We start from the raw sequence: 13,088 nt of genomic DNA, 5'->3' as shown, positions 1-13,088 counted from the left end.
AACATATAACTTTTATTTTCTTTTTTGTTTTGTTATATAGTTGGATTTGAAACCTGATTTCGTTTAGAAATTGTATGTGCGCTTTAGATTTTGCTCTCTTTTTTATTCAATATCTCTAGACACCCAGGGATTTTGAGATAAATTAATGTAGCACATTTTATTTTAAATAAACGGTGTTTGTAAACTTGTGGTAAAGGAGTGGTTAATAAATATATTTTGAATGAACGGATGAGCAAGGAATGGTTGATGAGGCACGAAAAAAAAAAGGTGAGTTCATAAACTTGTTCTAATTTGGATTTGTTTATGAAGTTATTGATGTATTGCTTGTGAACTTACAAGGATTTGTTTATGAAGTTATACATATTTAATTGTTATTATAAATATTTAATGGAAGGGTTTTTAATAAAAGACCAAACCAGAAGCCAATAGCTTTGTAGAATAATTAAATATAATTTCTCATATATAGAAAATTATTGAAATTAACCATGCTATTGAGCAAGTCATCGTTTGATTAGAACTCTGCCTCACTTGTTTTAGCTTGTTAAAAAAGGGAGGAGTTTAGTATTTAAATACATATTTAAACTTTATGTTTAAAATAATTTATGATGAACTTCTGAATATTTAAATACATGGTTAAATTTTAATGAATTTATGAAAAAAGAAAGAAATATCATACATGTTTAAATGCCTTTCCTGTTCAAGGCTATCTATTTGTTCATTTTCACTTGAAAGATTTTGTCCTTTCCACAAGTTCTGCATTTTGTACTCAACAAGTCAATTCATTGCCAATTTTGCCCAAACTCAGTTCAAAGGAGATGAAGAGAGCTTTAGCCAGACAGATCTACTTGTGGCTCTGGGCTCCAACATGGACGCTCATGATGCTGAGGTAAAAGCATAATCATTTGAAAAACTGAATAGTCTCCTTATTTATTAAGTAGATGGTTTTCTTATAAATTTGATGTCGATAATGATAAAAAATCTCAGATTCCTGCGTATTTGTAGAGCCAAATTATGTGTTGGATATTGTTGGTCATTCCTAACCTATTAGGTGTTAAGAGGTTGGTGAAAGAGGGATGAATCTCCTCACAAAGTTATGTGAAAAACTTTAGGATTGAGAATTAATGTAAATATAAGGATATTATGGGTAAAACGTCGGTGGTGAAACTGGCAGTGGTGATTGTGAGCATTGTGAGGAACGGGAAGAGAAGAAGGAGGTGAGTGGAATGATTGTTTTCCATCACAGAGAGATCAGAGAAAGGGGGTTTGGGTTTGTGTTGTTGAGTCTCTTGCTTTATAAAGAGAGAGAGTTGGAGAGAAAGGTGGAGGTTTTCTTGAATTTTATTATTATTTGTGGGGTTTGAGAAAAGAGGTTGGATGAAAGAACCGATGGTTTTTTTCTTTCTTTCTTTCTTTCTTTCTTTCTTGTTTGTTGTTTATCTTTTCTGCCATGCATGTAAACTAAGTAATGTTATTATTCTCAAATTGGAAAGCTTACTTTATCAATCACATCATCAGCTGATATGCATATTTCAGAAGGGTGTCAAAACAGGTTACGAGAAGGGTCTCAAATTATGGAATGCATATTTTGACTCTCCACGTGACTTGAAAAATTTGTATTTGCATTGATTTAAAAAAAAAAATCGTGTTGTGTTCGTGTTAAAAAAAAAATGATCCACAAAAAATTTGTTTTGTTTCGTGTTGTGTCACATGTCAAATTTGTGTCGACCTGTATTTGTTTTAAATTATTTTTTATTTCCATTTTTTTAATTTTTTTCTTGCCAATTACCGTTTTGAACCATTTTTTAATTTTTTTTTGTCAATTACTATTTTGATGCATAATTTGCGTGTTATTCTTGTCGTATCGTGTCAACCTGCAAAAAATTGGTATTGTGTTCATGTTGACATATTCATGTCATATCAAATTTATGTCGTGTCAATCCGTTTTAACACCTCTAGAAAAAGATACTCATGTGTGGTAAATTGGTAATAATCGCAACTGCAGAAAGTTTTTTTATTTTTGTGATGGGTGAAATTATATATAATTTAAATTTTACAATTAATACAAAAAAAATATTTATTTGAATAAAAATATTCATTATATATAAAATCACATAACATGAGTTATTTATCATGCTTAAATTTACTTTATATCTAATTTTTAAATTTTAATTATATTCTTCTTATCTTACTTATTTTTTATGTATTTATATTTAGGTAAATTTATAGAGATTGGCTAGAAACAAAAATTAATTTTATTATATTTACATTTATTTTTTTATCTAATTTTCAAATTCCAATATAATTACTCTTATCTTATTTATTTAATTATTACATATTAATAATTTGATAAACATCAAATAAACATATTCGAGATTGATTAGAAAACAAGGTCAAGTATGCCTGCTAAAACACTATTTGGACAATACTAATATTTGATTTTGCAAAGTGAAGATCCCTATGGCTTCAAGCTTTATTTATATCATGTGATGTTGTATTATGCTCACTGCGTTCATTTCATATGCAAATTTCATTTCTAACATGAAACAAAATAAGAGGTCAACGTGCTAAGATGAAGTTGATTCTGACATATTTAAAGTGACAGAAGAAGTAATTCAATACCACTTTTATTATTTATAAACGAGCTTCTTAAAACCAACTTTAAATAAAGGAAAACACTACTCTTATTTTATGAGGTTATTATCTCATGTTATCTCACTTTGTAATTTCATCCACTTTTTTTTATCCTTTAATGGTGGGCCACACATGGCTTCTCTCTGTAACATAAGAGAATTATTCTCATGTAAAATGAGAATATCATTCTCCTTAAACAAAACCTGGTCTCTTTCTCTTTCTCTCTCTCTCTCTTTATTGCTTTTGTTGTTCTGGATGAACATTAATGGGTATTCTGTATTGTCTGGTTCTTTGTTAAAAGATTTTTCCTTCTTATATATGTTATAATAGACGGTTATTATAGTAGTGAGTAGTTACTGGTATTCTATCATGTGGATCATGGTGGGGTCCTTTACTGCCATTACTGCTCGAGTCTTAAGCACATCCATTAATTCTTATCTGGGTTCCGGGCTTGAACATCATACTTTATCGTTAAGTCCTAACTCAAATGTGGGCTCTATATGGGCTTACCTATGCCGATATTGACAAACCCGGAACATTAAGCCCCACTCGAAGTATGATGCCTACTCTACTCCGAGTTAATAATATAGTTTGCCTTTTTTAATGTTACATATCCTTACTTTATTAATACCCTCGTTAAATGTTTTCTGCCTATTCATCTTACGCTTGCCAACTGTCCTTTTTTTTACTGGTCTCGATTTTCCCAATACGACGCGATTTGACATCTATCAATCATTTGCTTCGAAATTCAAAACGTCAGTTACCTTTTCCACATCCTTTCATCTCCTTCTTTTTTCTATATAACTTCTCTATCTCAAGCTGCTTGAGATAACTTTATCATAACCGTACAAAGATGAATCAACGGTGATAAAGGAAGAGAGAGAAAAATAAAATTATAACTATTCAAAGGTGAATCAATTAATATGAGGAAATGAATAAATAAAATGACGTAGTTTTGGGGTGATCGGAGATAAATATATCTCAAATAACTTGAGAAATATTTTCTCATATATATATATATATATATATATATATATATAAAGAATTTCTCCGGTCAATGGAGATAAGTTATTTCCGGTGAGCCCAAAATGACGTGTTTTGGGGTTGAAATCAATGAGTTTTTGTAATTCTAATATATTACAGGGTTATATTAGTCTTTATCATTATAATTTTTTGATCTTATAATCTCAAAACAATATCATTTTGAGCTCACCGGAGATAACTTTATCTGGAGAAAAATACTTTTCCCTTATATTATATATCGGTTCATTGATTACTCACATAGTTGTATTCAAGTTGAGTAGGAACTTCTCGTACCAAGTTTTCAACGTAACTGTATATCTTCTAAGTTTTAAAATCAAATTATGTAACTTAAACTATTTGTTTATGCTTGTAATATTCTACATAACTAATTGAACTCAAATTAAACGTGTCGATCTTGAACACCAAATATTCAAGCTCGGTATGATTATATAATCAAGTGTTTAAAATATTGCAACAAGTTATTACTACACTTCTTATTCGAGCTGAACCTGCATCTGTTGAGCTTTCAATTTTTCCCTTGCACTAACAGCAGCTCAAGGATAAAAGCTTAATCAGGGTTCTTTTGGAACTGGTTATGCTAAAACCAATCCAATTCTGGTCACCAAAGAGAAAAGCATCAATCATAGAGTAGAGACATCTCAAGCATTTATATCCATCAGTTTGAATAATTAATCCAATGGAGCAAAAGACAAATTACAGAGAACTGTCAATCTTAAAAACAAACAGAAATTTTACACATACGATTTATGCAATGATTATAATGTTTTTGCAACAACTCTCCTCTTTTATCCATGCTTGAGATCAGCTATGTAAAATTTTGCAACAAAGCATAACATAGGAAGAGTTTCAAATAATATACTTCTGAGTTATCAAAATCAAAACATCACAAGATTCCCATTAATTGCCTTCTTCAACTTTCGTCTAAGCTTCCAAGTGCTTAGACTATTAGTCCAAAACTAGCTGGATAATAAAATTTCAAAATATGATCTTATTGAGCTTGGCATAGATTTCCTTAACTCACTGAGTAAGTACATTTTAAGGTTATACTTATTTCACAATCATATTTGAAAAACTAGGAATTTAGTAATGAGACAGAGAGAAAACACATTTAAATTATTACTCAAAATGGTTCAATACATAAGTTGATCCTATATAGCTCTGTTTTTAATAATATTACAACTACATAAAGACACAAACACAGTTTATCTAGCGTGTACTACTAGTAATTAATTACTTAAAGCCATAACAATATCCTATTAACTTAACACCCCTTTTTGGGTAAAAACAGAAATTATAATAAGTGAAACATACAAGAAGGATCTATCCTCCAAGGGGGGGGGGGGGGGGGGGGGGAACTAATAGAAAGCAAAAGCAGAAAGTTCTTTTGAAATAGATTTTAACGATTTTTAATTGTTTCATTGCTCCAAACCTCCAACAAGGATCAAACTCATCAACTTAAAAGCTTAAAAGTTAGTATCTTTATGCTCCACTTTTTATATAGAGTTCCAGTGGTCATCGTCATAATTGGTGGCCCTATGAATAGCTACTGCTAATCTAGCTTTCTAAACAAGTAAAAGCATAAGAAAGCAAATATTCTTACTTAACACACCAACTGTACATATGTCACAGCTAAGCCATATCTATACTACAGCATATGCAACAAGTTGAACATCTGAATTGGTCGTAGACGTGAAATTAACAGAATGAAATAGGAATATTCAGTAGGATAATGCCATAGATGCCATAGCTATGCGGGACTTCTGACATTCAGTCCATTAGTTCTGAAACCAAAACAACCGAGGATATCACACATCCACATTTGGCTCATAACTCGGTTTAATCAGGTGTCCAGAGATAGAAACATTTGTTTAACATATAAAAATATTTTGGGCTTGAGCATATACTTAGAGTTAAGTCCATTAGCTGTGTTACTTCATCATAAAATCTTAAGTCCTTCTGTTAATTTTATGTTTGAACTAAAATCAAAACCTATCACCTTTGAACACAAAAAATTCAAGCTGGGTTCGGTTATGTAATCAAGTCTTCTACAAATATTGGAACAAGGTATTATTACCACACTTCAAATTCCAGCGGAACCCAGCATTTATTACCATGCAACAGATTATTACCATGCAAGAATCTCAGAAAGAAACAATTAATCCGTGCATGGAGGAAAATTTAGAGAGAGAAAAAATAGAAATTTTTTTTTTGTCTGTACACATTATTTGTTCAATATTACAAAGAAAGAAAGAAAAAGAGAGGAAGCAAGTAAAATTGTCCAAACTCCAAATACCAATTATTTTCATGGCTATTGGTATGGCTATTATTCAATGGCATATACAAAATGAGTGTATATATGCATAATAGCGGAACTTAATAAAGATCTAGATCTAGCCCAACACATCAGAGGCGAATATACAAAACAGGGCTTTTGCAGAAGCCCAACAGAAAATATTGCAATACTCATGCCACGATGAAGAACTGTTAATAGTTCCAAAGAACAGATCTTTAAAAATGAAAAACATAAACAGCGCGTAAAAATCCACCATGAGCTCCATGCAGTTCCCAATAGAGGTGTCTCCGAACGGCTGCGATGGGGAGGCGGTGGAGTTGAGATCGATGGCGGTGGTGGCTGTGGTGATTGTGAGAATTGTGAGAAAGATCGGGAGGAGAAGGAGGAGGGAGCGAGGAGAATTGTTGTTTTCCATCAGAAAGAGATTAGAGAGAGAGAGAGAGTGAGGGTTTGGTTTGTGTAGTTGAGTTTCTTGCTTTAGAAAGAAAGAAATAGAGGTTTCTTGAGTTTTATTATTTGTGAACAGAGGTTGGGTGTGAATGAATGAATGAGGGTAACTAAGAGGAAGGGTTTTCTTTCTTTTTTGTTGCTCTTTCCCGCCATGCATGTCAACTAAGACTCCTGCCTGATCTTTTTCCATTTAGTTAGTTTAACATCTTTGATGTCAATCGTTATTGAAGAATTGCTTTCTTGGCTACACATCACTATATTTTTTTTTTTTTTTTAAAACTTATAGTTCTTTCCTGAATCTTCCATAAAGGCCTTCTACCTTACAATTCTAGATTTACCGGAGCTATTACTAGAATATATGTGTACTTTTCATTATTTTTGGCTATTATTTGTTACTGTTATTTGTTACGCACGTCTGCATTCTGTTAGCAGGGTGCCGTCTTTGCTTTCTGTTATTTTTCTCTTTTCTTGGCTGTTATGTAGCTTTTTGTATCTGCTTCGTTCTATCAATGAGAAATATGCATTTTACAGCATTGTCGTTCTTTCTTCTTTTTGGTTTATCATAAGTAATAGCTATTCACGGCACCTAAACAATCACCAATATGGTCCTCTCATTATGTCATTGCTTGAAAATCATTGGAAGCCTTACATACTATGAACCTACAATTCATCTGATTTCCAGACCCTAAGTATCGGGCATTAAATTATTCAATTAATTTTCCATCCCATTTCAATTTGCCTATCACAGCTAAACCACATCTATACTAACATCACATGCAACAAGTTGAACATCTGAATTGGTTGTATGCATGAAATCAACAGAATGAAATAGGAATATTCAGTAGGATAATGCCATATATGGATATGGTGGAAAAAAACAGATATACATACATGGCCTTGCATTTATGGTTCTTTGTAGAGTAGATTCCAGGAACACACATACTGATTTAAGGAAATATGTAACTCTATCCGTGTAATATTACACTTTTCTAGATTCAACTATACTATTTGACTTATGCTGGCTGTGTCAGATATGTAAACATACAGCAATAAAATTAATCAATGGAGAAGTATGAATAGACACTCAACTGCATCTGCATGCACAGCACAATCTAATTACATTACATGACTAGTTAAAAACTTCATTTAAGTCAAAGAAGATAGGATTTACTTCATACTCTACTCACCATTAGAATGCACATTATCTTAATTTTATACAAAACTTGAAACTTACTTCTCAAGTTTTATATAAACACTAGTGGCAGCACGAAACAGATCAAAGGTCATTTGTTCTCATCCATCCTCTTCAAGAATTGTACATGCATCTGTATATAGCTGACTAGCTTCTTCAGAAATGGTATCTTCCAAAGGACTACATAGATACCATTTACACCCTCAATCTATAGCTGCAAAGCAAGATTTCTGTTTCAAGCAAGTGCTTTTGGTTTAAGTTGCCTTCCTAGGTGGAGGTACCCTATGTTTTCTAAACAGGTATCAGATCAAGGGTATAAAAACCAAAGGGTTTCTTAATGCCATTTACTTCTGTGTTGTTACCATGACAAAACTTCATGCCTTCATTGGCAAGGGTCTTGGTGGGATAATTCTTAGGAAATCTTATTGGCTGGAACCATATAAATGGGCTGTAAAGTTGGTCATGCAGAGCTTCTCAAGGAGCTTGAAGCTAACAAAACCAAATACAAATTCAAGCAAGCAAGCAGCATACACCCTTTTGGGACTCGTGATTGTAGGAACTATTTTTACATATTTTTATTGAAAATCTAGAATTTCTGGATGCCTTATATTGTGTTTGTTCCACCTTCACTACCTTGAAACATCAAATTGACAATGGAAAATTGTTTAACAGTTGATAGGAAAATTTTTATAAACGTTACAAATTAAATGAAGTGGACCAAAGAGACAGAGAGATGAAAAATTATGCTTTCAAAGTGAAAACACTTACTGTGGAGAAGCCTCAACTGTCTATGCAGAGAACATCTCACTAAAACATGAATTCTCCAAATGAAAGGGTACATCTCTCTTCCTCACACAAGTATCCTTAACAACTACAAAATCTTGTGTATTTGCATTCTACATTCTACCGCTGAAAATGACTTATACATGTACTCGCTTCCATCTTCGAAAGGATTTTTTTCCCATATTCTTGCCAGATAAAAAGGTTTTCAAAATCTTACTTCGTTTTAATTAGATTTAACATATGTACACTCATTTGCAGGAAATAAATTTGATGCAAGCAATCTTAACAAGACACATACCTAGAGATTTTTAAGAGGGTTCTCCCATGAAGGAACAAACCAGGAATTGGAAGTAGCAGAAAAAGGGAGAAAAAAAAAATTTGGACCATTTCTCGATTTGTGCGTGTCATCCTTGCGCAGGGGCCATGCTAATCTTCTCTGTATCGTTCCAATTTTATCGGATGTCCCCGAAGGGACACTAGTTGCTTGTGGCCTATGCTATATATTCTGACAAGATTGCATACTGTTGAGCGATGTGGGACTTCTTCTGACATTCTGTTTGCAACCAAAACAAGGGAGGATATTTCTCGTCCACATTTCGCTTAAGCTCTTTAACTCGGTCCTTTTGCAGAGAGCAAGAAACCCGCTCTTGAAAGAGGGATCGAAAATCTGATGTGCAGAGTTAGAGACATTTGTTTAACATATAAAATCAATTTGGGCTAGAGCAGATAGTTAGAATTAAGCCCATTACCTATGTTACTTCATCATGAAATCTTAGGACCTTATGTTAATTTTATGTTTGATATTAATTTCCTTAAGCACTTTATATTTCGGATGTTTATAGAAACCATAAGAAAATTCTCAAAATCCTCTCTTCTTCATTTCTCAACTAACGATTAGATTTTATCTAAGTTTATTTATAACATTATAAATTTAATCTGATAGTACAAAAACATTTTTATATAATCTGTTACATTTTTAGTGGATCAATTAACGACTCTCAAAATGTATGAGTTTCTCTTATATATTGCCCACTTCTATGTGTTTTAACTACTTAGTAAATAGTAACCAAGCTTCATGCACCCCAATTTTGAGGTGTAAATAGATACACAAATACCACGTTACTATTACATTTAGAATCGAGCCCATCTTGACTTCAAATTTGCAACTATATATTCTTTTTTTTTAAAAAAAAAAATCAAAGAAAGTAAGTAAAACTGTAATTTTGTTCTGATAAAATATTATATAGAAACTAATTGAACTCAAATTAAACCTATCAATGTTGAACACCAAAAATTCAAGATCTGTTCGATTGAGCAAAGTATTATTATCGGATCTGGATCCTCTCATGTGAAAATTCACATGGCCATATCATGTGAAAAATCATAACCATACAAAGGTGAATTAATGGTAATAATGGAGGAGAGAAAAAATGTTAAAATAGGTAGTTACGAAATCATAACCGTTGATTTAGACGAGAGGATACATTTCCATTTAGACAAGTGAATTATTTACCTTTGTATGATTGCGATCTTCTCACATGATCATATGATGTGTTTTTTTCATACGAGAGGATACATTTCCATTATTATCACACTTCAAATTCAAGCTGAACGGCAATTATAACCAACAGATTATTACCATATTGCAAGAATCTCAAAACGAAACAATTGACCCGTGCCCAAAAGAATGGAGATGGAGGAAAATTTAAAGAAAGAACAAAAAGAAGATAGCTGAAGCATAGCAAAACAAAAAGGAATTATGACATTGTAACTTGGGGTCCTGGAATTTTGTATACGCATTATTTATTCAATATTACAAAGAAAGAAAGAAAGTAGTGAAATGAACCAAAATTGTCCAAAGAGACCAATTATTCTGTTGCTATTGATATGGCTATTATTCTCTGGTATGGTATATACAAAATGTGTGTATATATGCATATTAGTGGAACTTGATAAAGATCTGCTTCAACACATTAAAGGCGAACATACAAAGCACGGCTTTTACAGAACACAAACAAAAAATATCGCAATAATCATCCAACGATAAAGAACTGTAACTGCCAAAAGTTCCAAAGAGCATATCTTTAACAATGAAAAATAAGAACAGCCCGTAGAAATCCAACATCAGCCCGATGCAGTACGCATTTGAGATGTCTCCTACTGCCATGAATGGCGGCGACGGGGAGGGAGTAGGGAGAGGGCGGTCGCCGGAGAGGGAGGAGTAGTCGAGGATCGCTCTGACGCCGGCGACAGAGGCTGTTGAGTTGAGGTCGGTGGTGGTGCTAGCGGTGGTGATTGTGTGCATTGTGAGGAAGAGGAAAAGGAGTAAGAGGCGAGTGAAATGGTTGTTTTCCATCAGAGAGAGAGAGAGAGAGAGAGAGAGAGAGAGAGAGAGAGAGAGAGAGAGAGGGTCACTCTTGTTAGTGTTGTTGAGTTTCTTGCTTTAGAAAAGAATGAGAGGGAAAAGTGGAGACTTCTTGGGTTTAATATTACTTGTGGGGTTTGAGAGCAGAGCTTCAAGGGAAGAAGAGGGAGCATTTTATTTTTCTTTTATTTGTTTTTCTTTTATTTGTTATCCCTTATTATTATATACAAATTATTTATGGAAAAAGATACTCACTTCTGGAAATAATAGAACCTGCATGCAGAGTCAATAATTTTTTTTTGGGTGAAATTATATATTTTAATATTTATTATTAATATAAAAAATTTATTTAGTTACATAAAAATACTCATAATATGTAATCACATGACATAAATGATAACATAATATAATATAGAAAAATATTCCTAAATCAATTGAATTAACTATAAAATAAAATCAATTTTATTGGTCATATATTGATATTAATATTTAAATTAACATCAAATATATTTAAGATTGGCTACAAAGTAAAATAAATATTATTTTGCTTAAATTTAATTTGTATGTAATTTTAATTTTTAATTTTTAATTATATTCTTCTTATCTTATTTATTTATTAATTATATATTGATATTTAGGTAAGTATCAAATCTATAGAGATCGACTAGAAAACAAAATAAATTTATCATGTTTTAATTATTTCTTATCTAACTTTCAAATCTTAAAACAATTATAGCCTGGATAAACTTTTAAAAAAAAGAACCTTTTATACCTTGTTATTTTAGAAAGACATTTTAAACTATTTTGTATTTAGATAAAATATTTAAAAAATACTTTTAACTAAATATATTATTTCGATGTAAAAAATAAAAAAGTATGTTTTATGTATAAAATTACTAAAAGTGACACATGAAAACTAATCTTGGGGCAAAATTTCGTTGTGGGTGTGGTGGTGGCAATAGGGTGGTGGTGATAATGATAGCAGCTACAATGTGGTGGTAGTGATGGCAGAATATGTAATGGTGGTGAAAGCAGTGGAGGTGGTGAGATTAGTTGAGGTTGGGGTTGAGGTTGTGGTGGTGGCAGTAATGACTGTGACAATTGTGGTAGCGGCAATGGCGTATTTTATTCTTCTAATTGCATCCAAAATTTGTTCCTTCATGTTTCTTTGCTTAAAAAAGCAATTGCATCCATTCCTCAAGCACAACCTCTGCCTTCAATATTTCCATAGGATTGGGAGCTTAAATCTAAGTTCAGAGGAGGTATTGCAGTGGCGTTTTCCAACCCAAGGCAGAGTTGAGGTTCTTATTAAACGAAAAATTGGACAGAGTACTCATGCGATAAAGCCATCAATCTCACCGGGTATGAAAATTGGATAATGCAGATGCCCACCTACCTGTGCTAAGAAATTTCATAAGAGAAAATGAGAGGATGTGAAGATCGAACTCGCTATATCGGGGCTCTGATACCGTGTAAAGAACCAATTCAACCCAACAACTTAAATTTTTGGGTTGAATTGGTTCTTTACATGGTATCAGATCCTTGATGTCCCCGGGTTCGATCCTCGCCGCCTCCCATTTTCTTTGTGAAATATTTTAACACAGGTAGGCTAGGTATGATGCATCATCCACCTTTTAATTCCAATGGACTCTCTTGTGAGTGGGGCATGTTAAAGATATATAAAATCATTAATATAGTTTCATCCGACAACTTAAACTTTTGGGTTAATTTAGTTTTTAGTAAAAGGTTTAGGAAGGTGTGTGCAAGGAAAAGTCACCGAGGATTCATTCCTATTGTTGACTAAGCAAAGTTTGTTAGCCACGTGGAGTTGGTTATGAGGTCATGCTGTTTAGCAGGGACAAATCTTTGGTGCGGCTGCTGCATATACATCCTTTTCAAATAAGGATAAAACACTAGGACATAGAGGGAAATAGAAAAAAAAATTAAAGATTGAAATGGAATAAAATTTTCCTTATTTAGAAAGAGGATGTACTAAATTGGATGCAACAGTTGCACCAAAGATTTGTCTATTTAGTATGGACGAGAGGGTATTAGAAAAGTTAGTCTAGACTAGAATCTTGGGAGAGAACTAGAGCCTCTTGAATGCTCTGGGTTGTAGTCACTGTTTTCATTTCCTTTCCATTGTCTTTTTTCTTTTAGCTGTATTTGCTGTTATTTGATACTGTAATCCTTCATTGTCACCGATTGCTATATCAATACAATACAAGTTACTTCAGTTTTTATTCCTGTCAGTTGTCCATAATTTGATTAGATTGTATCATTATACTTACAAAGTACCAGCATATTAGTTTAGAAGACAGGCCCATAAA

The 13,088-nt window shown here is 32.6% G+C and overlaps 1 non-coding gene across 1 annotated transcript; it reads right to left on the bottom strand.

Moving 5' to 3' along the window:
* Positions 1 to 8,765: 8,765 nt before the first annotated feature.
* LOC133292677 (U6 spliceosomal RNA) lies at positions 8,766 to 8,868 on the bottom strand. Its single transcript, XR_009748958.1, has one exon. It is a non-coding gene; the product is annotated as a U6 spliceosomal RNA (small nuclear RNA).
* Positions 8,869 to 13,088: the final 4,220 nt, after the last annotated feature.

Source organism: Gastrolobium bilobum, unplaced genomic scaffold, assembly GCF_033153095.1.
Source record: "Gastrolobium bilobum isolate Gb01-03AN ecotype WA unplaced genomic scaffold, APGP_CSIRO_Gbil_v1 utg93657, whole genome shotgun sequence".
In the NCBI taxonomy this organism is placed as follows: domain Eukaryota; kingdom Viridiplantae; phylum Streptophyta; class Magnoliopsida; order Fabales; family Fabaceae; genus Gastrolobium; species Gastrolobium bilobum.
This window is presented reverse-complemented; position numbering and strand designations above follow the sequence as displayed.